The sequence below is a fragment of the Maniola jurtina genome, chromosome 14 (genome assembly GCF_905333055.1).
Source record: "Maniola jurtina chromosome 14, ilManJurt1.1, whole genome shotgun sequence".
NCBI classification, from domain to species: domain Eukaryota; kingdom Metazoa; phylum Arthropoda; class Insecta; order Lepidoptera; family Nymphalidae; genus Maniola; species Maniola jurtina.
Genome location: NC_060042.1, coordinates 10642344 through 10668108, shown reverse-complemented (window position 1 = coordinate 10668108; position 25765 = coordinate 10642344). Strand labels below are relative to the sequence as shown.

The window sequence follows — 25765 nt, the reverse complement described above, 5'->3', positions numbered from 1 at the left end:
CAAACTCCTAATTCCAAAATGATTTTTGGGACTTGCCAAACAATATTTTTTTGAATTCGGACCTAATTGGGTCACTATAATATTATTAATCATGCGATAAACATATACATAGACTCCTACAATAATAATACTTCTTTTTGGCTTTGTCGTAGTCGGGTAAGGATTGCCCCATACGCTAGCCCTAAATCACCCCACACTATGGTTACACTAAACACACAGCTGGGGCTAGTTAACTCGCAATAAATCCCTGGCTAGTGACGTCACAATTAGCAAGGCGCCGTTAACGCAAGACCGTTTACTCAGCAAGCAAATTAACTTCAATTAATTTATACTTACGAGTAGGTAACTTGGCCAGGATATTTACATGAACTACAAACGCAGGGGTGCATTCTAAGGGTAGGGTCACACTAAAGCTCTAACAATATAGTGATAATTACTAGAGTGATATCGTCATCATCCGATAGGCCGCGATTACACTTACAAGTTTTACTCACGTAAGTAACTTACGTAATTAATTGACAACAAATTAACTAAGATAAATGTACTTGTAAGTGTTTACATAAGTTTTATCATAAGTTAATAATGTGAACTACTTAGTGAGTAAAACTTACAGATGTAATTGCGGCCTATAGACAGGTGTACTGGACATAAGTCCAAGAGTAGCGACTTCAAATTGCTGCAATCTTGCACCGCCAGCGGCTCCCTTCAACTCGTTTGATATCGTCTGCCCACCTAGTGGACAGTCCGCCAACGCTGCGCTTTCCGGTACAAGGTTGCCATCACAGCACCTTAGGATACCAAACGTCTATCACTAAAGTGACGAATCATTATAATCAACTCATTGCAGACCCATTACTGAGCACTAGTCTCCTCTCAGAATGAGACGAGTTTAGGCCACACCGCTGAGAACCAATTCCTACTCCTAACGTTTCCTAATGTTTTTCTTCACGCTGTTAAAGCAAGTGATGCCCGGGATCAAACCTCCGACCTCACGTATAGAAGGCAAATGTTAACCACTAGGCTGTTCTGGCTCTAAGTGACATAATGCGTCGACGTGACTCTGGTACTTACCTGGACTTACCAGATCATGATCACGTATCATTGTATCAAGCACACATATCGTGATGATCTCGTTTCTATGACGTTTTGGGCTATGTCAGACTGGCGAGAACAAGTTTAAAGTTCAAACTAAGATCAAATGTGAACCCGCCCTTATTGTGAAGCAAAACTTTTGAATTATGTATTGGTACATTTTTGCATACTTTTTGCATAATAATGTGGTTTTATACGCTCCAAATGATTTAATATAAACGAATTTAGCTACATTAACCTACTTAGTGATGAAAATAAACTTAGTGCTATGTTTAACTTCTATTCATAATTCTTTTGTAACAAGAAATCTTTTTTCCAGTACATCTGTCCGTCCATATAACACAGCCATTTTTCACTACCTACTGCTATTCTATTAACTGGTCGATGACAACCGTTACATCTAGGTATAGTGCTTATGCCTGAAACTCTGAATACTTTAAGACAAGTTGCCCTAGCGGGTTTTCTAACACTTGTTTCGTTATTTTCAAAGTTACACGGACGGACGAAGATTTGTATGTAAATTGCCAGATATCTGTAAAAACATGTAATTATGTAAAACATTTGTGTCTGACAAATCACAGACACAAATGTTTGTTTATGGTACATGTCTACAAACATTGAGTTTGACTGGTTAATACTTAAATGAATACCGAAGTACGTTTGTAAGGGGCGAGCGATGGATAAAATCCTGTTAATTGGAAGGCAATTATTAAAATCACTACTATTATTATAAATGCGAAAATGTGTTTATTTGTTGGTTTATTGGTTCGTTGGTTGGTCCTTCAATCACGTCGCAACGGATCGACGTAATTTTTTGCATGGATACCTATAATTTAAAACCTGGAGAGCGGCATAGCATGTTTTTATCCCGGAAAAACAAAGAGTTCCCACGGGATTTATAAGAACCTAAATCCACGCGGACGAAATCGTGGGCATCAGCCAGTTTGCTAATATTTTGTAAAATATATTATGTCGAATAAATAAATATTTTACCTAGAATCGATTAAATTAATTGTACGCTATTGTCTCACCAATAATATAATTATTTTGCCTGCATTGGCGTGTTTGATTGTTGTGCACGTAAACACTGCGGTTCTAATAGATCATTCATGATACCTAGGTTACATTGCTTGACTCGACCAATACGCCTAAAGCCTGTGGCCAGTAACTACGTCATATACATAAATAAAGGTTATGTAGCACTTTGCTGCAATAGCTTCAATAGGCAAGCAAGGTAAAGTTGAAAAACCCGACTTTGATCTGTCTAGCTACGATTATTATCTGTCGATTGGTATATTTTAATGTTGTAATAAATTAACATTCATGAACTCAGAATTTTCTCCTTTTTCGTTAGACATCTCACTCGGTACAATAGCATTAAAAAATTTTGGAGACCCCACTTTTTTGATGTAACATCTGTTAGATCAATTTTTTTCGTATAAAATATAGCCTATGTCATCCGGATCTTTATAACAAATCAATTGACACCTCATTCAAATCGACCCAGTAGTTTAGGCGCTACGGTGGAACACATATAAATACACAAACCTACATTTATACACACATACATACATACATACATACATACATACATACATACATTACATAGACTAATAGAATCATAACCCTTCGTTTTGGCTTTGCCGTAGTCTGATAAAAAACCACTGAGCCACAACATTCAAAAGCAAAAGGCGAAATTGCTCAGTGTACAGTACCGTCGCAATGTCGCCTCCCTATCGGATTTTCTTTGAGAGTGTGCTCAGGATCTTCACAATCTTGTTCCTCTTTCACCGTTTTCATCACAGAAAAGCGAGAAACCGTTAGCGTTGGTATATGACAAGTGTAAATTAAAAATTTATAACACCCCCGACAAGTGAAGGTTACAGTAACTAGAAAAGAGCTGATAACTTTCAAACGGCTGAACCGATTTTCTTGGATTATAGCTAAGAACACTCTCGATCAAGCCTTTTGACCTTTCAAACAAAAAAAACTAAATTAAAATCGGTTCATTAGTTTAGGCGCTACGGTGCCACAGACAGATACACAGATACACAGACACACAGATACACACGTCAAACTTATAACACCCCTCTTTTTGGGTCGGGGGTTAAAAAGGTACAGACAGACCGACAGACACTTTTGAATTTATAATACCTACTAGTTTATGAGTGGTTGAACCTCGAAACAAGTCTTAAGAACCTATACTTATGCTTATACTTACCTACACTTGTAATGGAAATCACTCCCGACAGTTTAAACGTTAGAAAAGTCTAAAAAACTTAGCTTAATCATCATCATGATCATTACCATCTAATACCAAATACCTATGATTTAAATGTAGGTTTTTAATAGTCTAAATAAGTGTTAAAAAGGCTAATACTGCATTCATCGTATAAACCATTTATCATTAGTGATAAACAGTCGAGCAATTGAGGTTTCATTGATTTCCGTTTTTCGACCACATTTTCCAATTCGAAATCGACATCGGACGCCGACCTCGTAATCTGGTGCGATAACCTGATGTGTTAATCTGTTACACTGAATACCTCATTGTTTAAAAAAATGCAATTGATCCCCAGCATCCTGCATTGATATCCTATGCATATTGCATATGCTATGATGCCCGCGACGAAGTCCACGTAGATTGTTGAAATATCGTGACAACTCTTTGACTTTTCGGGATAAAAGTAGCATATGTCACTCTCCAGGTCTTTAACTATTTCTCATGCATAAAATCACATCAATCTTGCGACGTGATTGAAGGACAATCTAACAAACTAACTAACAAACACACTGTCGCTGCATTTACTCGTATGACATGGATAGTGATAATAGCATTTTCTTAAGCTTTCGGCGTAGACAAAGCTTTGACCAAGTTTGCCTCAGAGATAATTCGTTCGTGACTCTTTATTCCTAGCTTTTTAATATTTAATGGGTCTGCCTTTCAGCTATTAGCTTGAGCCAACAGTCGTCTGTGTGGTCCCAGGGCCAATATTTGCATAAGCGGTTAGCACTTGGATGATCTTTGTCTTTTGGGATCATGGGATTATTATGACATCAGAAAAGCCGTTAAAAACTTAATAGTGTATGACATTTTGAGGTCAGTGTTATTGATTCGTAAGCGATATCGTGGCTACGATAGATAGTCGCAACGATGACACACGGTTTGCCGCGGTTTGCTTGAACCTGTCGTAATAGCAACGTCGTCTAATCATGTTGTTCTATATGGGAACACCTCCATTCCAATATACAAGTCATGATCCTTTAAACTGCACGATTAGCTGTCGTCACGATAAAATGGCAATGCGGCCTCAGTTTAGGTGGGCGAAGTCGTAGGTAAGAGAATAAAGCTTTAGATTTCACCCGTATTGCGAATGGCAACATTCATAACGGTAATTAAGTTTTATATTAGGGCAACACGGGCAACATCAATTTTTTTAATGATATTTTTACTGTTATTGTTGGTAAAGTTGGTAAAAATTGTCATTTTGAGGTCGTCAATTCCCATCATAATTATACAGGCGTATACCTTCATATTATATTTCAGGACACAAAAAATTTCCCTAAGGGTTAACGTTTCGATGTTACTTTTTAGGGTTCCGTAAACAAAGGTTGCCAACGGGACCCTACTCGTATGCCACCTCTGTCCGTCGGTCCGTCCATCTGTCTGTCAGGGGGTTGTATCTCATGAATCGTACCTAATGGTTAGAGATTTGAAATTTTCAAAACGTGTGTATTTCTATTGCCGCTATTACAACAAAATAGTAAAAAGCAAAAGGGATAAGTAAATAGATAAGTAAAAAAAGTACATAGTCCTTTATCTTTTACGATGGTACAAAACCTTTTGTGTGCGAGTCCGACTCACAATTGACCGGTTTGTATACATTATTAGCGAGCAAAGGAGCAGGTGGGTCACCTGACGCTAAGTGATTACCGCCGCCCGTGAAGGTTTGTAGCACCAGAAAAACCGCTAGTGCGTTGCCAGCAGTTCGGTAATTTATTGATCCGCCCTTTGAATAGCTCTATGTTGAATCTAGTGGGAACTCTGTCGAAGGGACTTTGTTCCATAATTTGTATGTACGTAGAAAATAAATTAGCTGGTTGGTTGGATGTACACTAGGTAAATCTAGGTACCCAGGTGGTGAGGGTGAAATTGCTTTTGCAGTGGCGTGCGGTACGGTCGGTGGTAGCAAATGGAGGTTACTTTATTACTTAATAACTACATTTTCCTTATTAATAAATAATTATTACAAAAATCCATGTAGTTGGGAAAGAGGCAGGGTACTATAAAATTAGCATAATCTGTAGACTTACCATGTGATCATATCTTTCCATGTGAGCGAACAGATTTAATACCTATTACTTACTACCTGAACACCGGCCTGTTTTCACACGATTTGTGTGTAGGTATCGGTAACGGTAGGGCTGAGGTCTGAACGAAGCTAACTGAGCGGGACAAGGACAGCCCTACACGTAAGCAACATCAGTGCTTCTTTTTCAAAAAAGTGAGAACAGAATATACCAGCACAGCGGCCAGCATTACCAGTAGCCGTGCCATTACGTTGCTGGCGACAAAAAATTAGCGGGCGAAGTTAGTGTCGCTTATTTGGGTTATCATAGTAATCTGTGCTAATATAAGGAACTTTTATAAAAATATACGTGTAATAGGCCTCCACACAACACATTAATTAACACGAACGCACATGTATGTAACGCTTTAATCACGAGATGAAAAATTCTCATCAGTAGAGTGCATTTGTTGGCATTGTGCTCATGCGATATGAATGTTTTGATCCGAAAAACGAAATTACCCGGTCAAGTATGAATGTATCAATTATTCTAGAGGTCAGTTAATCGGAGCATACCACTTTGTATGGTTGTATGTTAATCTACAGTATTATCAAAAGAAATAGAGTTTGTAAGTTTGGATGTAGATGGTAATCTCCTGAAATAATGATCCGATTCTGAAAATTGTTTCACTAAGTGATAGCTGCATTATCCCCGAGTTTTATAGGACTAGCTGATACCTGAGACTTTGCTTGTGCGGATTTAGGTTTTTAAAAGTCTCTTGGAAACTTTTGGATTTTGAAAAGAAAAGTCAGTACCTATTTTAGATTATTTTAAAAAATCTTGTTTCAATAGATATGACTATTCTTTTTACATATAATATCGTATGGCACGCAAGATATGGCATTGAGTAGATACTCACTCTATTTTCTTACGGAACGCGGTCTAGTGAACGAACGATAATTTTTACCACGGGAAAACTTAGGTATTCAACGTAAAAACAGGCAGGAAGTCGCAGGCAATATCTAGTCGCATGTTTTAATTCCTTTTTTTATGCATTTTTGATTGGTTTGATCCGAAAAATGAAATTACCGGGTCAAGTAAGAACAACGACATCAATGTGGGGTCAGTTACTCAGGGGCATAAAATTGGCTGGGTTACTAGTTAACCCAGAGTGATAACGTTAGGGCAAGCGGTTTTGCAATGCGAATAGTTCGTAACTTTTATTTCATAGTCTTTTAATTAACTTTTGTTTTAATGCATGTTTTTCCTTGATTTTTGCTTAGCTTTGATAACCATGGAATAAACGAATTATTCAATTCCAAAGGTACCAGATAATCAGATATATTTATTATAAGTATTATAATACTAGAGGATGCCTGTGACTTCGTCCGCGTGGATTTAGGTTTTTAAAGATCCCGCTATTTACTTAAATTTTATATTTATTTATTTATTTAAATATTTCACGCTATTTTATTACTTCAAACCTACAATTTAAGAGGACCCCTCTTAGATTATATGAATATTCAAATGAAATTGGAACTACGATTGTATGAAGCGAGTGACGGAGAGAGCCCTGTTAAAGCATAAATCGATTGTGTTCCGAACCTGTTAACACTGTAACCCTGATGGATGATTCATAGATGTTTACAAACGATGGATCGACGACGACCAGTGAATGAGTGGCTTGAAACTTTTATGAGGCGGTCTAATAGAAGATTTATTGTGTACGTACTTGCCAGAAAACTATTTATTTAGAAAAGTATATTTGTGTACACATTTTTTTAGGTACCAATGATAGCGTTTAAACTAACATGAGAGATATCCTCCATCCTAATATTATAAATGCGAAAATGTGTGTGTCTGTCTGTCTGTCTGCTACTTTTTCACGGCCCAACAGTGTAACCGATTCTGACGAAATTTGGTAAAGGGTTAGCTTATATCCCGGGGACGGACATACTTTTAACCCGGAAAATCAAAGAGTTCTCGCGGGATTTTTAAAGACCCAACCACTTCACCGATTTGTATGTTTGGTACCGAAGTAGCGTCCCTGTAATCGAAATAGGCAACTTTTTATCCCGGAAAATCAAACAGTTCCCATGGGATCTATAAAAATCTAAATCCACGCGGACGAAGTCGCAGGGTTCATCTAGAATTTAAAACGAAAATAAAATATACTATAAAGAGTAGGTAATAGTCTTTATAGTATATAGAAGGACGTCATTAAAAGTACGTAAAACGATTTACGCCTATATGTAAATTGATGCAGATCGTAACTCGATTGAATTCGTAATGCCCGAAGTGCTCACTGGACTCGTACCTACTCGTATGTAAATCGATGTTGCAATATCGATTTAATAAATTTTCAAATGGTGAAAGCACCGCAAAATTTATACTAATAGGTTTATGACAGGCTACTTATATTATAAATGCGAATAACTGTCTGTCTGTTACCTTTTCACGGACCATCCTTTGACGAAAAATGAGTATTATGATTTCGAACCATACGAATATTTTAGTCTTGCGCGCGAAAGGTTCCGTACAAAAAGTAACACTTTTATTTTTTTTATTTTTCATGCTGGTCATTTCGAAAAATTTATATCCGTTTTTATATATATGGCATATATAAAAACGGATATAAATTTTTTAATACAATACACTATAATGCAATACACATTCTGTGACAATTTCAACTCCATACTTATTACGGTTCAGGAGATAGAGCCTGTTGACAGACAGACCGACGTACGGTCGGACGGATTGCACAGGATAATTAAAAGGGTTTTGTTGGCACCCTTTGGTTACGGAACTCTAAAAAAGTAAAGCTAGCAGCTTTTGAATTAGATACAACAATCCTGCAACGGTTGGAGTTTGAATCTACGACCCTTCAGATTGAAATCCTCTCTTGGGCTAAGTTTGCTTGATTTGATCCAATCGCTTGAGCTTGCTTAATCATGCCAGTTCACCTCTTTAGTGAAGTAGAGCAAATTGTATACGCCAATAGTTTGTGTAACCATATTATCTCCATATTTGCATAGTTGTGATCGCTTTAGCTCATATTACTATCTGCAATAGGCGCCAGCTTAGAAAACCTTTCAAGTGAATAATCGTTTGTCGTTTACTTACTTGTTAAATGACTTGTAAATATCGCATCAGTAATGTTTTTTTTTTCAATGGTTGATAGGCTTGCCCTTTACGACAATCATGGTATGAAGAAGCAATGATAAGGTCTAAGTTCGAGCCCCCTCTCCTAGAAGATGCCTATCCAGTCTTGCCTTGAAGGCACCTAAATTATACGTGGCAGGAAACACGGACCTCAACATTTAGTTAGACTACTATTTATTCCGGAATGTCAAAGAGTCCCCAGAGGATTTGAGAAAATCTCAAACAACGCGGACGAAGAAGCGGGAATCATTTAGAATTTAAAACGAAAAGCTTTTGTTCTATCCTTATCAGTCTTACTATGCTAGATATCAAAGCCAATAAATATTCCTCAGATCTGCATAGCAAATGTAACTATCGCTCATCCAATATCACGTATACCTAATCGTGTTACGTATCGGATTACGCACAGACGGATCTGTATTCCGTACAGTCTTATCCGTTTACTGTCTGCAATTGTAATACAATACGGGTTTTGTCATGAAACCTTCCAAGTAAGTTGGTTTGATACCAGCCATGTTATTGTTAAATGTCTCGTTCACTACGGTCTGGTATGCAATGAAAGAAAAATATCCAAATACTTTTCTTTCATAAAACTTTCAGTGCAGAAATGACATAAGAGAAAAGTGTATCACGGACTTTGGTAGTAAAAGAACGTTTTCTATTCAAAGTTTGAGATAAATCGCCATTTTCTATTCGGATTAAAATAGCGACTAGCGACAATATCGCGTACTTTCGCTTATAAGATAAGCACCAGATTAAGGCGGTAGGCACAAAATTTTAAAACGGAATAATAAAATGTCTTCTAATTCTTAATATCAATGCTAATATATAACGTACGTTTAGGTTCTGTTGAGCGTTATTTTTTGTTCTATTTCTCACATTACATACTAGGTGGCGTTGTAACAACAATTGTAACCGATCATAATTTAGTCTCGTAACAATATGCAGTTCTAAATCGCGCTAGTAAAGTTTTCAATTTCTACAGCACCTATAAAATTGAAATAAAATTAATTAAATATTGCTTCAGCTGCAAATCAGGTCAGGTAGAAGTTTAATTAAAAAAAAAAAAATTAATCAAACGACAAATGATTGATAATGAAGAAATCACTTTGGTGGTACAAATTGATGAACTAAAAGGTTAAATTGGTGTTGTAGGTATAATAATATTTTGTATCTTACTAATAGATACATTCTCCTTATACATGGTTTACATCCCCCTCCCGCTCTCTTATTATAAGCGTTGTATTAGCGATTGTATAGTTACACAACACTTTGTCTTCTTCTTTCGAATGCGAAATTTCTGATGACAGAAAGGGAGAAATCAATTTGAACTATTAGCCACTTTACTACATTTAATAGAAATGTTATAATGTGTGACTGGAATGTCTTTAAGCCACTGATGTATCTGTAAACAGCACTCAGAGTTTAAGTAAAGTGTGTAGTGTTTGACTTAGGTACCTTTAGCAGCTGATAGTTTATTTACCATCGCGTCGGTACAAGCTAGCAGATTTAAACACAATTCTATCCCACATTCTATCTCCATTTGTTTCTCAGAAAAATAAGTTACGTCTGGCGGTTTTGGAATCATGTTCTATAGGAGGTTTATAGGCTTAAACCACAGGTAGTCCTATATTATATTATTATGGCTTAAACTTTAACTCATAATTTAATAATAATATGTATGATCTGTGTTAAAGGTTATAGTTTTCTAGAGGTATCGTATTTTTTGCGACCACAACAGTCAGAAATTTACACTTTCATGAAATGGTATATACCGTTTCATAAAAGTGTATTTAACGCGTTGTTCAAAGCGTACAGGTTTAATAATGGCTGGCAGTCCCAGTTTACTATTCTTTGTTTCTTCGAGTCTCATTAAAACCTGTATATCTAGCGCGATATATGAATTTAACGAACTGCAAGCACAACCTTATGAACAAACATTGCGTCACATTTTGTTTGTGTTTATAGAAAACTTGGCAGCTTTCGCCCGCGACTTCATCCGCGTGGATTTAGGTCACACCGTGCGAACTATTTGTATTTACCGGATGAATTGAAGAAGGTTACACACTTGTATGATCCGTTAACGGTGCCTATGAGGAAGGAAACTGGAACAGGTAGCTGCAGTGACGTTACCCCCCGTCCACACACTGCTCTACTCGCGCAATTAAGAGGGCTCCCTCCGTCACTCGTTTCATACAATCGTAGTTACAATTTCATTTGAATATTAAGCAACCAAAGTCCATGAAATTTTGCAGACATATTCTAGAAACTAATATCTATGTCTGTGGTTTTCCAGATTTCTGTTAAAATATTCGGTTTCAAGGTTACGCGGTCTTAAAAATTTTCATACAAATCTTTGAGCCCCTGTAATTCTAAAACTATATTTTTAGAAAAATCTAAAACACCACAGACTATTACTACAGATATTAGTTTCTAGAATATGTCTGAAAAATTTCATGGACTTTGGTTGCTTAATATTCAAATGAAATTAGAACTACGATTGTATGAAACGAGTGACGAAGAGAGCCCTGTTAATCGCGACGCCCGCGCCGCCGCCGCCGCACTAGGTCGCTTGACTTTGCAACGCAATGGACGTCGAAACTGTGGCAGCGTGCGCGCTGTTGCATACTTACCGACACAAGTGTAAATTAAAAAATTTTAACACCCCCGACAAGTGAAGGTTACAGTAACTAGAAAAGAGCTGATAACTTTCAAACGGCTGAACCGATTTTCTTGGATTATAGCTAAGAACACTCTCGATCAAGCCACTTTTCAAACAAAAAAAAAACTAACAGAAACAGATACACACGTCAAACTTATAACACCCTTTTTTTTGGGTAGGAGCTTAAAAATAGGCACGTGGGCGTGAAGTTATTAAATATACTCACTGTACAATGTACAGGGTACATAGTTAGCAGCCAGACGAGTCAATCTGCTGTCAAGTTTGCATTTCACTCCGTCGACATTTATTGCCCTGTTGCCAAATAATATTAAGCTATCACGGTAGGTATTCAACAATTAAAAAAAATGGCGCAGATGTTTCAAATACTCGCCGTCTAAAGTTCAAACTAGTTAACCCTCCTTAGATTCATTTGCCTAATGTTAAGAGGTTAAAATATCAGTTTCTTATTTGGGAGGTCCGGAGCTCAAGCCCGAAGCAAAAACCTTTTTGCTGAGTTATGTGCATCTTAAACAGTTACACATCACTTGCTTTAACGGCGAAGGAAAACATTGGGAGGAAACATGTACGCAAGAGAGTTCTCCATAGTAAACAAAATTTTAAATGTCTGTGAAGTCTGCCAAGCTGTACTTGGCCGGCTCGATGACGTTCTTATTTCTGAAAGTAAGCCCGTGGTCAGTAGTGGGCCGGTCAAGTGCTGAAATGGTGATAGTAGCTAGCTTCATTTTGGGTAGAACCTCTGAAAATCCTTTTTTGGTGGGTGTATAGGTACAATACATTATAATTTTTTACAAGAATAATACTTCCTTCTATAATCCAGTTGTTCGTATGTGTCGCCTGTATAATGATCTTTTCACAATAAATCATAATATTGACATTTTTAACAATAATATTAATATATATATTTATTAATATATTTAAAAAAGAAATTCATCAACTTTATTCGTAACATTCTTCTTTCATCTTCATTTTTTAAATACTGTTCGTATATATATATATAAGATTTAATTTCTATGCATATTTGTCATTTAAATACTTAATCTCATGTAGTAAACCATTTTATATTGTAAATATTATTGTAAATTTTTATTAAGCCTTCATGTTAAAAATTCTGTGTATATCTTGTGTAATGTATATTTTTATTTAGGTATAGTATTGCTGTGTACACCTATTAGGGGTTGTCACTTAGATTAGGATCTTTTGTTTTTATGTTTGGACCATTTTTAGTTACAACCTGTTGTGTGTACCTTTGAATAAATAAATAAATAAATAATCAATAACCGAATCTTCACGGATTAAGCTGTAGTTTGATGTGCCAGTCAGCCTCTCCTTTTATATATATACCTAGATTTTATTCAAGCAACAAAAAAATAAAAGTCAACAATCCTTTTGTTAAATGTACAAAATTCGGCAAAGCTCCCCGGCCTTTCATTCAATTAACCATACCGTACGGTACTACCGTTTACAAAACGTCAAGCACCCACTCCCAAAAAACCAGTGCACTTTTTTCCAGTTTGTTTGTGACGACATCAATTTGTAACTGTAAATAAAGGAGTAGTTTGTAGTGAGGCTTTGTCTACCTGCTGCGTTATTGCATTTTTAATTTTACGGAAATAAAATAATAACTCAAAATTTAAAAAAACCCCCGACACAAAAACCTCTAAAAGAAAACTAGAAAAGAGCTGATAACTTTCAAACGGCTGAACCGATTTTCTTCGATTATAGCTAAAAACTCTCTCGATCAAGCCACCTTTCAAACAAAAAAAACTAAATTAAAATCGGTTCATTCGTTTAGGAGCTACGATGCCACGGACAGATACACAGATACACAAATACACACGTCAAACTTATAACACCCGTCTTTTTGGGTTGAGGGTTAAAAATTAGGTTGACCGCTTATTCGGAAGGTTAGGGATTCGGTTCCGGGAACGCCCCCCTAAACTTTTTGGAGTTATGTGCGTTTCAAGAAATTAGATATCACTTGCTTTAACCGCGAAGGAAAACGTTACGAGGAAATCGGCATCTTCCACGGAGCTCTCCAAAATGTTCTCAGTGGTGTATAATGTTTGCCAATACGTACTTGGCCACAAGCTCTATTTTTGACAAAGAGTATACTTAGGTAAAACAAAAAAAAGTAAATTAAAATCGGTTCATTCGTTTAGGCGCTACGATGCCACAGACAGATACACAGATACACAAATACACACGTCAAACTTATAACACCCCTCTTTTTGGGTCGGGGGTTAAAAATATTTGAAACTTTAGTAAATCCATCTTGACGACTGACGACAATCCGATGTGTATTGCATTGTCGTACGACGGATCAATGTCGTTTTGTTGCTTAGAAAATGCGAGCAACCGATTTTGTCGTCGGGCAACTATCAATTAGGCCTTGGCGATGGTGTAATGTTGTCGTACACGATGTTTGGAAAGTTGCCAGTGGCGCGGGATGCTCGCGGCTCGGAGATATGCATCGCAGCCTCAAAGTGCAACTTAATAGTGCACTCTTATTCTGTTTTGATATTTTTTATACATTCCATAATGCGACCAGGCATCTATTTACGTGAAACAGATGTATTTCGGGAAATGTTTTTGAAATGGAGTCGCAACTTAAGATTCCATATATAAGTCGAAATAAATACCACAATACCCTTATACGATAGCAAAAAAAATTCAGAGACCCCTTTTTGTGATGTAGCATCCGCCATATTAATTTTGTTCATACACAGTGTAGTCTATGGACTGTGTCACCAGGACTATAATAACAAATCGATTTAAACATCATTCATCAAAATTGGCTCGACAGTTAAGGCGGTACGGTGGATCATACATACAAACATAGATTACTAAAATCAGAACCCTTCTTTTTAACTTTGCCGTAATAGGGTTAATTGTGTTGTCGCACTGACTGAATATGCTTGGACTGAAGAGCTTTTAAAATGTCCCGCTAAGTAAGTAGGTATTGCTCATTTTCCCATGGCAATAATAAACTCAAGCATACCGTTACCCTGCTATATCATTACGTGCAAACCATTGCATTTTATGAAATAGCTACCTAGGTTGGCCATGTAGGTCACATCATGATGTGCCTCAATAAAGCTGTCGGATCGATGAGTTGCAATTGTTAGTCAATATTTCAAGCTTTGCTTATTACTGTGTTTATTTACATTTGACTAAAGAACATTGAACTTGCGCAGTGGGTGAATTACTGATCTACTGAGTGTTGCCTACGGCTTTGTTCGCGTGAATTAAGGTCTGATAGAAACCCATGGAAACTTATTGAGTTTCCAGGATAAAAAGTAGTCTATGTCACTCTCCAGATTATTTGCAATATCCATGCAAAAAAATTACGTCGATCCTTTGCAACGTTTGGTGTGATTGAAAGACAAACCAACCAACAAACCAACAAATTAGCACTTTTGAATTTATATTATTAATTATAATATAATTTGAGTTAAATTGCACTTATGTAAGTTAAAACAAAACCCATTGGAAAGTAGCTAACTTTACAATTTATCATAAAGCACCAAAAAGAAGAAATCGTTATAATATATTTTGTAAAAGTTAGGATGTTTGTTATTCCTTCACATCACAATGACTGAACAGTTTTGGCTTAAAGGAATGGAGATAACTTATATCTTGAATAAACATATATAAGCTACATTTTATCCTGGAAAATCAGAGAGTTCTGACGGGATTTTTAAAAACCCAAATCGACGCTGACGAACTCTAGTAACTATAGTCATGAATTAATCTATATTAATAAACTCTTTACAAAATATTACTCGCGGAATGATAACATCAAAAGATTTAAATTGCTAATCTAGATCGAAAATGGTGGTGTGCCAAGAAACCAGCTTGTTAACACCCGTTTTAATACAGATTTCGCTTAAACTTTAGCTCTTTTAAAAGCTATTTCAGAGCTTATTTTGAAAGTTTGGCTCAATCTTACCTTCTCGTACGAAAACTTTTCTATTTGTGTCTCGATTTTAGTACCTGTTTAGCCTGAGTTTTACTTGATTTTAAGATTATATTTTACTAAATGGACATTATAGGTAAACCGTCCGTACTACGAAAGCTCTTTAAGCCAAAAGCCGCAAGCGCCGTTCTTTACGCATTTTTTAAAGGTTTTTCAGTAAGTAGATTGACTTGTTTGTCAATTTTGTCGAAATTGGTGATTGATTATTCGGTTACTTCGAACTGTGCGATTAGTTGGAATTTCACAAACACGTGTCACATTCACAACAAGTGTAAATTAAAAATTTTCAACACCCCCGACAAATCATTTTCAAATAAATAATTATGTATATCTAGGCAACGTCCATCTTGACAGCTTGACATTTGTCAATTGACACTTGAATATTATGAACCTAAGGGTTATCTAACCTTCTTTTCTACAAGAAAACTAGAAAATAGCTGATAACTTTTAAACGGCTGAACCAATTTTTTTGGATTATAGTTAAGAACACTTTCGATCAAGCCACCTTTCAAACAAAAAAAGTAAATTAAAATCGGTTCATTCGTTTAGGCGCTACGATGCCACAGACAGATACACAGATACACAGATACACACGTCAAACTTATAACACCCCTCTTTTTGGGTCGGGGGTTAAAAACAGCATTATTCAGTACAATGTAAAGCTGCTTTTCCACCAGAGATGTGCTATGCTACGTTGCTATGGATGCGTTTGATATCCACCAATCATATTCATTGGTGCACATAGCTTAGCACTGGTGGAAACGGATTCAACTAAGATATGTTTTTATATGGAAGGATGCGTGCTATGGATGCCTGCTATGGTCCGTCGCGAGTGGTGCAGAGCAGAGTACCTACATAGCTTAGTATTGGTGGAAACGGTCACATATTTTCGTAGCGTAGATTTTACATCTTCACAGCATAGCTGCATAGCACATCTCTGGTGGAAAGGCACTCTTAATGTAATATCGAATTTTGTCCAAGGCACCCAATCTCCATAGAGATTAGCCTTCAGCGAGGGTCAATATACACACGTGTAGTCTCTATTCCCTCACTCAGGTGGTGAGGGTGAAATTTCTTACGTTGACGTAAAGTGCGGTAGTTAAAGGATTGAAATATGAGGACTAAAGGGAGTTATGATATCACAAACAAACACACATCCAGCAGCGGACTTTTTGCGTCGGCGTTAAAAATAGATAATAATAAAGATGCCCGCTCTTTACCCCACAATGGTTGAGTCAAACTAGCTCAACAGCATTTGACCTATATCAGATCTGTATGCACTTGTTTTCTAACTATAGCTATACAAAAGTTTTAGTTTGCGATCTACATAATGTAATATGAATTTTGCGAGCATAATAAATTTGTGAACTAGCTTTTCATTTATGATACGGCTATGTAATATTTTGAAAAATTTTCGTCCCTCTCATAATGAGAACGGTTTATGGCCTAAACCGTTCTAACTTCTAACCGTTGGCCTAAACTTTAGGCCATAGATCACTATGCTGACCAAGTGTCAATAAACGTTTGCGTACATTATGGAAAAATCTCAGGCATACAGGTTTCCTCACCAGTCACGACGCGACGTTTTCCTTAAAACAAGAGATATTAGATACTATCTTAATTACAGCTTAGGGAATAACTCAAAAACTTCAGGACTTAATTGCTCGCTTATTTTTTCAATAAAAATTGAAAAAATACTTCAAGCCATTTATGTAGCTACCCACTTTATGTTTTCTCTACAATATTCCCGTCCATCTCCTCATAATCTTGATCTAACTCTTGCAGGTTCTAGACCAAATCCTCGATAATCGTCGAGACCTTAGTAAAAAAGATCGAAACAAAAATAATAAGTTTGGCTGTTCATTTTTATTTTCACTCGGTAACAGTAAAGTGTTCGTGATGCAAATGACCCCCATTTCCTGTGTATGGTCTGTAATCATTGCTGCGGGTTCTTTATTACCGTTATACATTTCAAGTTGACCAATTGGAAAATTTTCACATTACGAAAGCATAGAGAATGTCGCCTAATTTGCATAGTTACTGCCTCGTAGAAATTCCATTAATTTTTTAGGAACGCTCTCTCTAGAGCCCAATTAGAATTTTCCGTATCAAAATTATGGAAATTTTTGTTATATTTACGTAAATAAAAAGCCAACTTTTGATAGATGGTCCGTTCGTATAGACATACGCGTGCAGACAAGGTCAAAGACAACCGGCCGAAAGTCGAATCGGTCGAAATGCGTGCCGCTCTTTCGCTACCACAGCAGCGAGCCCTGTCGGCTTCCTCCAAAAGTGGCATAAATATTCGGAATTATTACGGTGAACGGGCGTGCAAAATCAGTGAGGGCGCCTATTCATGTGGCGTGCAGTTCGATCGTGAAGCAAGGCGCGGAGGAAACGTCAGAAAAATCGAATTTCCATGCCGGCAGTCGAGGCTGAGGCGGCGCGGCGCTCACACCGCGCAAACAGCGCCCGCGCGCGCCCGACCGCCCAGTGCAGCACGCCGTGGCCCGTCGCCGAACGCAACCTTCCAAATTCAAAAGTTTAAAAACGCGCGCCATTTGAAAAAAATCAACAAAAGAGTTTCTATACCGGCAGTGCTCAGTGTTAACATTTTTTTTAATGATCATACATCGGTGGGCTAATTAACAGATTATGGGTTTGGCAACGGGCGTCCCGTCCGCGGGTCCGCTTGTCGCCCGACCACATAAATTCGTACTTTCTCTAATAAAAGGTGACGTCATTGACGCGGCAAACTTTCGATCGAACGGAATTGTTTAATCATAAATTCTATCGAAGTTCCCACATAAGGAATTATAAATTGCACTGTCTCACTTAACTTTTCCAACAGCATGGAATAAATTAATAATGAATCGTTGCATTCGAATGCATTGTTTTCATATTTCATTTTCATCACGTTGATTTAATAATAAAGTTATTAAGTATATAAGAGACTTCTAGTATGTTACTCGATAAATTAGATATTATATTTTTGAAACGAATACACCACTTAATTATAAGAGCAAAGGCAATAAATAATGGTTTGTCAGCGAAGCCTTTCGACATCTGTATTGGATGTAATCTATTGTTTCTTGTATCCCAAATAATACTTTATTTATGTGGCAGATTTAGGTTACGATAGTAAAACGGACAAGTAGTAGATAATAAAGTTAATCGCAATAAACTTAATTAAACTTTGACCTTTTTGATGTGCCACGAGTTAGGCAAGGGCATGCTTTAGTATCGAAATTAAAAACTTTGTAACACGAGTAACTTAATGCTATTAAAATATCGTAAAGTCAGGCAAAATGACTGTGAAAAACTAGCAAGGTGAAACAAAAATGTTTGTTAAAAATCCACGATCAAAACTTCCTTTTTTAACCCCCGACCAAAAAAGATGGGTGTTATTAGTTTGACGTGTGTATCTGTGTATCTGTCTGTGGCATCGTAAATTAAAAATTTATGACACCCCTGACAAGTGAAGGTTACAGTAACTAGAAAAGAGCTGATAACTTTCAAACTCTCAAGAATAATCTCGATCAAGCCACTTTTTAAACAAAAAAAACTAAACTAAAATTAGTCCATTAGTTTAGGACCTACGATGCCACAGACAGATACACAGATACACACGTCAAACTTATAACACCCCTCTTTTTGGGTCGGGACTTAAAAATGGCTATATTTTTAGGTTGTGTCTAATTAATTTAAGTTTCATGTAAATTCGAATTAGAAATAATTAAGATGCGCGTAACTATTAATTGGTGGTTCTATATTCAGTGATAAGGGTGCCTTTGTACACCAAGGATGTGAGAAGAGGCATATCGCTCTATTAAGATCACTCGACTTTGTTTTGGTAAAAGGGTTAATACTGATGGGTTTTGCACACATTCCTCGCTCCTCCTCGACGGATCAAAACTGGGAAACGCCATACTATGGGTCCCAAGTGAATATTATAATGTAGATGACCCGTTCCAGCTTCACTCAGTCAGATGATCATCATCTCGAATCCGTCGCCAGCTCACTACTGAGACCGAGTCTCTTCTCAGAATGAGAAAGGTTTAGGCTATTATCCGCCACGATAGGCAAGTGCGGATTGGCAGGCTTCACACATTTTCTGAGCCATGCAATTTCCTCACGGTCGGTTGCAACAAAATCGCACTAAATCCTCTCTTTGTTCATGCAAATTCTTAATCTCATTTCTAGGCTCAGTGTTTTAAGCAGTAGGTACCTTAATAGTCAGTTTAATTTATACTAAGTGATGCCCGCGACTTCGTCCACGTGGATTTAGGTTTTTAAAATTCCCCCGGGAACTCTGAATTTTGGGGTGGAAAGTAATCTATGCCAGTCTCCAGGATGCAAGTATCTATGGAGCAAATAGGTAGGGATAAAAAGTTCCCATCACGTTGATCCATTCGTTGTTCCTTTGTGATTGAAGGACGAACCAATAAAGCAACAAACAAACACGCTTTCGCATTTATAGTATGGGTTGGGATGGGTAGTGATATCAGCCTAATAGGTAGCTACTAGGTATCCTACTTAATATTATAAACGCGAAAGTTTGTATGTATGTGTGTATGGATGTTTGTTATTCTTTTACGCATAAACCACTGGACGGATCTGGCTGAAATTTGGAATGGAGATAGATTATACCCTGGATTAACACATAGCCAATTTTTATACCAGAAAATTATTGAGTCCCCACGGAATTTTTAAAAACCTATACATAACATATATAGGAACGAAATCGCGGGAATCAGCTAGTATACAATAGTGTTTCAGTGTCATAGTGTCAATAATTCATTTGCCTCGTACCGGAGGCTCGTTAGCAAGAGTAAATCAATCTATGGACACAAACAATTTGTCAGTTCAAACGAAAGCTTTTAAACTTTTTCGTGAATTTCGTATGAAAACAAAAATGTTTTTGAAAAATCTACCGTTTTAATGTTGGCTTATTACGTATTAAATTAATTTAAGCAGTTAATGAAACTTTAAAATTAATATCGTCGTTTTTATTTTCAATACATAACTATTTTTAGGTTTTCTTTTTTTTTGTATACTGTCATTTGTGTTTTGTACACCAATAAAGTATTATTACCTATACAATATATACATAGGTACGTCATACATACATACATATACTTTAAATATTTTATTATTAAAAAGTTAACTTAATATTCACATTGCTAAACATCTATACTCCATTCTAATATTATAAATGCGAAAGTTTGGTTTTTGGTTTTGGTAAAGAGATACGAGTAGCTTGCATGCCGGGGATGGACAAAGACTTTGTCCCGGAAAATATCTCCCACGGGGTTTAAAAAAAATCTAATTCCGTGTGGACGAAGTCGAGGACATCTATATTATAACACAGAGATAGCTTACGATCCTTATACGGATAAGGGCTTTTTTTGTATCCAAATAAAACAAGTATGATAACAGTTCTGTTGGGATTTTTAACAAGTGTAAATTAAAAATTTATAACACCCCCGACAAGTGAAGGTTACAGTAACTAGAAAAAAGCTGATAATTTTTAAACGGCTGAACCGATTTTCTTGGATTATAGTTAAGAACACTGTTGATCAAGCCACCTTTCAAACAAAAAAACTAAATTAAAATCGGTTCATTCGTTTATGCGCTACGATGCCACAGACAGATACACACGTCAAACTTATAACACCCCTCTTTTTGGGTCGGGGGTTAAAAATCTTAATCCAAATCGATGAAGTTGCGGGCATAATTATTATCTAAATCATCTTATGTCTCCCATTGTTACTAGGAAAGTATTTCCTAGTAACAATGTTTCCTAGTAACTATATTTAATATCAGACTATTCAGTCTGATATTATCTGTAATTTATACAAGACTATTTATCAATAGTACGTATTAAAAATTACTTGAACTTTGCTTGTGTAAAGAACTCACACTTGACCGGAATTTTATTCGAGCTATGTTTATTTACCAAACAACATTTTCTTTCAAAACATTTCTACTTTAAAAAATCATTAAAGCAGTCTAGCGGGGTACTTTATTAAAAAGTATTTCTAAATAAAGAAACTCTACAAAGTTTTGAAGTTTATAAAGACTTCGAGTGAGAATATTGAAGTATAGAAAAAAAATACACAACAGCGTGATATTAGTGCTTTTTTTTTTTATTAAAATATGAACTTCGTCATATTATAAAGCTATTCCATTGAAATATACGCTGTACAAAAAGTGCCTATTGTGTAAAAGACAATAGTTCAGATATCTACATTTTTATATTTTTTCAATGCTTCTCAAAAAATACGCTTAAGTTTGCTTACGTCATTGGAAATTACTGACTGACCCGAATCTTATAGGTCTGTTATTCTGGAATCTTGGTAACCCTGAAAATAGTTATCTAGTTGTGATTTTAGTTTCTACAACATAGTTCCCAAAACTAAGCAGTAAAAAACTCCCAAAAGTTGCGAAATCCATACTATCCATACTACTAATATTATAAAAGCGAAAGTGTGTCTGTCTGTCAGCTACCTTTTCACGATCCAACAGTTAAACCGATTCTACAGGGTACAGGGTTAGCTTATATCCCGGGGACGGACATAGGCTACTTTTTATCCCGAAAAGCGTTCCCAAGGGATTCCTAAAGATCCATCTGCTTAACCGATTTGTATAAAATTTGGTACCGAGGTAGCTTGCGTCCCTGTAATTGACATAGGCAACTTTTTATCCCGGAAAATCAAACAGTTCCTACGGAATCTTTAAAACCTAAATCCACGCGGACGAAGTCGCGGGTATCCTCTAGTTTTGCATAATATTGCTGTTAATTTTGCTAACAGAAGGGATATTTACAATAGAATTCACAGGGGTTGTCAATTCGTTTTAACTTAAGGTCAATTCACATCGACTGTACATACAATACGACGGGGTTACGCTACGAAAATTGTATTAGGATCGATTAGCCACTCTACCGGTCAAATACAAAGTTAACATATTGTACGGAGACCTACATTTGACTGATAATTTGCTACTAGAAGGGAATCTCACAATAGATGTCAGAGGGTTCGTCAGATCGTTTTAGCTTCAGGTCAATTCACATCGATTGTACCCATACAATAAGCTAAGGGATAGGCCGTAGGCGCTACGAAGATTGTATTAGGATCGATTAGCCGTTCTACCGGTCAAATACAAAGTTAACATGTACGGAGACCTACATTTCGTTATTATTGTTAACAATTATTTTTCACGCGAACTCCAGCTTATTACTAATTGGTTTTAATCGTTTAGGTAAATAATATTTTATGGGATGCTTAGTGAAATTATATTGTTTTGGCTAGTTGCTAACATACCTACCTGATATTTTTCTGAGTGTCTTTGTAAAATATTAGCTTTTACCAGCAACGGGGATGACCCCGTGATATTGAAGCTATCGGAATAATGTAGATATTACTCAGTGAAAGAAGTTTCAGAATCATTATTAGTTCGGATTACGATCGGATTATTAGTTCCGGAGATCACTTCCTACATACAAACTCTCAATGAATACATACCTCTTTATAGTATAAGGAATAGACGTAGAAGGGCTAGATTTTGATTATAACCTTAGTTTGGCCTTTTTATTATAATTTTAGGCATGCACATAATTATGGAGAAAATCTTAATATCATACTTTTGTGGTAAGAAACAATTTTCTACGTGATTTTATAATAAAGGTACTTATACTCATTACTTGTAATACACAGTTACTTCGATTTACTTACTGGTTTTATGTGATGGAGTGAAGTGGTTTTCTCTTGTGATTATTATGATGTGTTTTGGATACATTTTTGGATTTTCATGTAAGTACATTTGAACTTTCTTCATGTATCGATAGCTCTAAAAAAAATGTATGTAATAGTTAAGAAATTATTTGTAGGAAAAGAAAAAGCCATACCTAAATTTATGTTTCGTAAAATCACTTGTAGCAACAATCTATACTTTTATACTAATATTATAATGTGTGTCTGTCTGTCCGCTAGCTATTGAAGCCTATATATTTTTTAAATGATTTTGACTAAATTTTGTATAAGCTTGCTTCCCAGGAACAAACATATTATGTAGGCTACTTTTTGTCTCGGAAAATCTAAGAATTGTTAAAAACGTTAATGTACCTGAAAGAAGTCAATCAATTTAGTGCAGAGGTAGCTTGCATCTTAGGCACGGATATAACTATATTTTATCCCGGAAAACAAAAAGTTTCAACGGGATTTTTGAAAAACCTTGATCCACGCGAATGAAGTCGCGGGCATCACTAGTACTAAATAACCTCAACAGTTGCTATTGTTGCAATTTCACAACTTCCGTTGAATTTTTAAAAACCGAAACTAGGTCGGCTCAGTTTCAATACCAGGTAAAAGTTTTTCAATATCTTTTATGTTGACGTATAAATTGATTGGGTGTTGACATTTAACGTTTGCACCCTGTATATTCGAAATTTCGCTCAGGGTACTTACAGACGAACCACAACTATGCCATGACTTCAAAAATGACATCGGACATAATCAAAATTAATGGTTGTATTACAATTTGGATTGACGTTTCATGTTTATAGCAAACGAGTGTTTAATATCGACGACATCGCGGTCACATAGCAACCACTCGCGGTACTCGCACATCCGCAACCAACCACATCATGACTACAAAACGCGAATATAGGCAGCTGCAGCGATACCTTTCATTCACGATGACTGCCTACGATTTTTCATTTTGTTGTGGTCCGTCTGAATGGACATTAAATGCAAATGTTGGTATCGGGGATGACGAATGTGCAAATAAAGAGCGTGAACTGCACAAAATTGTATTTTCGGTAATGTTTGTATTCAATACTTTAATAGTATCCATTTACTTTATTAAAATTGAACTAAAAATAAACGTATCCACTTTTAAAACTTTATTATCCAACCGATGCATAGGTGTACATAATTCGAATCATATTTTTCAAAAATGTTTATAGATACTATCCAAAAGTAAGTATGTGTGATTCTGACTTTAACTTTGACTTTGATTCAATCCATTAAATTCAGATCAAGCGATAGTAATAAATGGAACATTAAAGTCAGGGTTCACAAACAGTTGGCAAATACGAATCGTGTGTTTGAAAAATCTCTGTTTAGAAATCTCTTTTCTCTAACCGTTTCCAACTATGTTTGATGACAGCGCTGCATCGCGAATGCCGGCAAATAGATTTACTTGTGTATCCATATACTCTATTATTTCCATAGCTCAACTAGAATTGTTTGAGCCTTAGGTATGGCGTGGAACTTGGAAGGATGTTGAAAAATTGCGAGGGAATTTGTTTGACTTATCTAGGATTTGTTTAAGGTTTGGATAAACTACTTGTACAGCGTGTTTCTTAGAAATAATAATTTTAAGAACTGTTATGGCGTAAATATTGTGGAATGAGAGTCGGAAAAGCGCTGCTGCCTTTGCGCTCCATAATGCGACGTGCTCCACACAGTTATTATTAATCCATACTAATATTATAAATGCAAAAGTGTGTTTGTCTGTCTGTTAGCTTTTCACAGCCCAACAGTTTGGTGAAATTTGGCAAAGAATTATCTTACATCCCAGGGACGGACATAGGCTACTTTTTATCCCGGGAAATCAAAGAGTTCCTACGATTTATATGAAATTTGGTACAGAGAGAGCTTGCGTCCCGGAAATTGGCATAGGCAACTTTTATCCCCGAAAATCAAAGAGTTTTAATATTATAAATGCAATAGTGTATGTCTGTCCGAATGAAAAGAGCAACCGCCGAGTTTCTTGCTGGTTCTTCTCGGTAGGAACGGCATTCCAAACTAGTGGTAGATTATTTTGACGATTCAAAAGCACATGTAAAAGTTTAATTCAATAAAAATATTTTGAATTTAATTTGTCTGCTACCTTTTCATGGCACATCCGTTTAACGGGTATTAATTCACGGGTACAGACAGATATAGCTTACATCTAAAAGACGGTCAAAGTCACTTTGTATCCCAGAAAATCAGAAGAGCTTCCACGGGATTTAAAAAAACCTAAATCCACGCAGGCAAAGTCGCGTATCATCTAGTTGTCTGTAGGTTATCAGCCATTTTTGAATAATTGCTGAAAATTTGCATGAGCTTAAAAATGTAATTTAATTTTCTTAGTCTTTAAAAATCCATACCTACTTATAAAAAAGAAAAAGATGAAAACGCCTTTAAAAAAATAGTACAACAACTTTAGTGAAAATAAAATTACGCGACAAATTGTTACAACTGAAAGAAAAGCGGGTGAAAATAACTACCATATATAGGGGGTTAGCATTTTATAAAGACGAAGACTTTTTAATTTTCAAGGTTCCGTACCCGATGGGTGCCAATTCACTAAGCCTTTTACTAAGCCTCCGTTTTAGGTCCGTCTCTACATCGATTTATCTGTCAGCGGGCTTTATCTCATGAACCGTAACAACGTAGAGAGTTGAAATGTGTACCTATTTCTATTGCCTTTTCTTATACATATTTTTATATTGATGATCGCAAAATGGCCGCTATGCAAATTAAGTAAATTAAAAGTACATTGTGTTATAT

The 25765-nt window shown here is 36.2% G+C and overlaps 1 protein-coding gene and 1 long non-coding RNA gene across 2 annotated transcripts in view; one reads left to right on the top strand and one right to left on the bottom strand.

Moving 5' to 3' along the window:
- Nucleotides 1-2372: 2372 nt before the first annotated feature.
- On the bottom strand, nt 2373-14042 carry LOC123872140. Its single transcript, XR_006797411.1, has 2 exons — nt 13982-14042; nt 2373-2557 (listed from the first exon to the last, which is right to left on the bottom strand). It is a non-coding gene; the product is annotated as an uncharacterized LOC123872140 (long non-coding RNA).
- Nucleotides 14043-17786: 3744 nt separating this feature from the next.
- Nucleotides 17787-25765, top strand: part of LOC123872124 — a 62263-nt gene continuing 54284 nt past the window's right edge. Inside the window, exon 1 of the mRNA XM_045916274.1 lies at nt 17787-17839. The gene's annotated coding sequence lies outside the window, so the exon portion shown is untranslated. The remainder of the gene's footprint in view (nt 17840-25765) is intronic.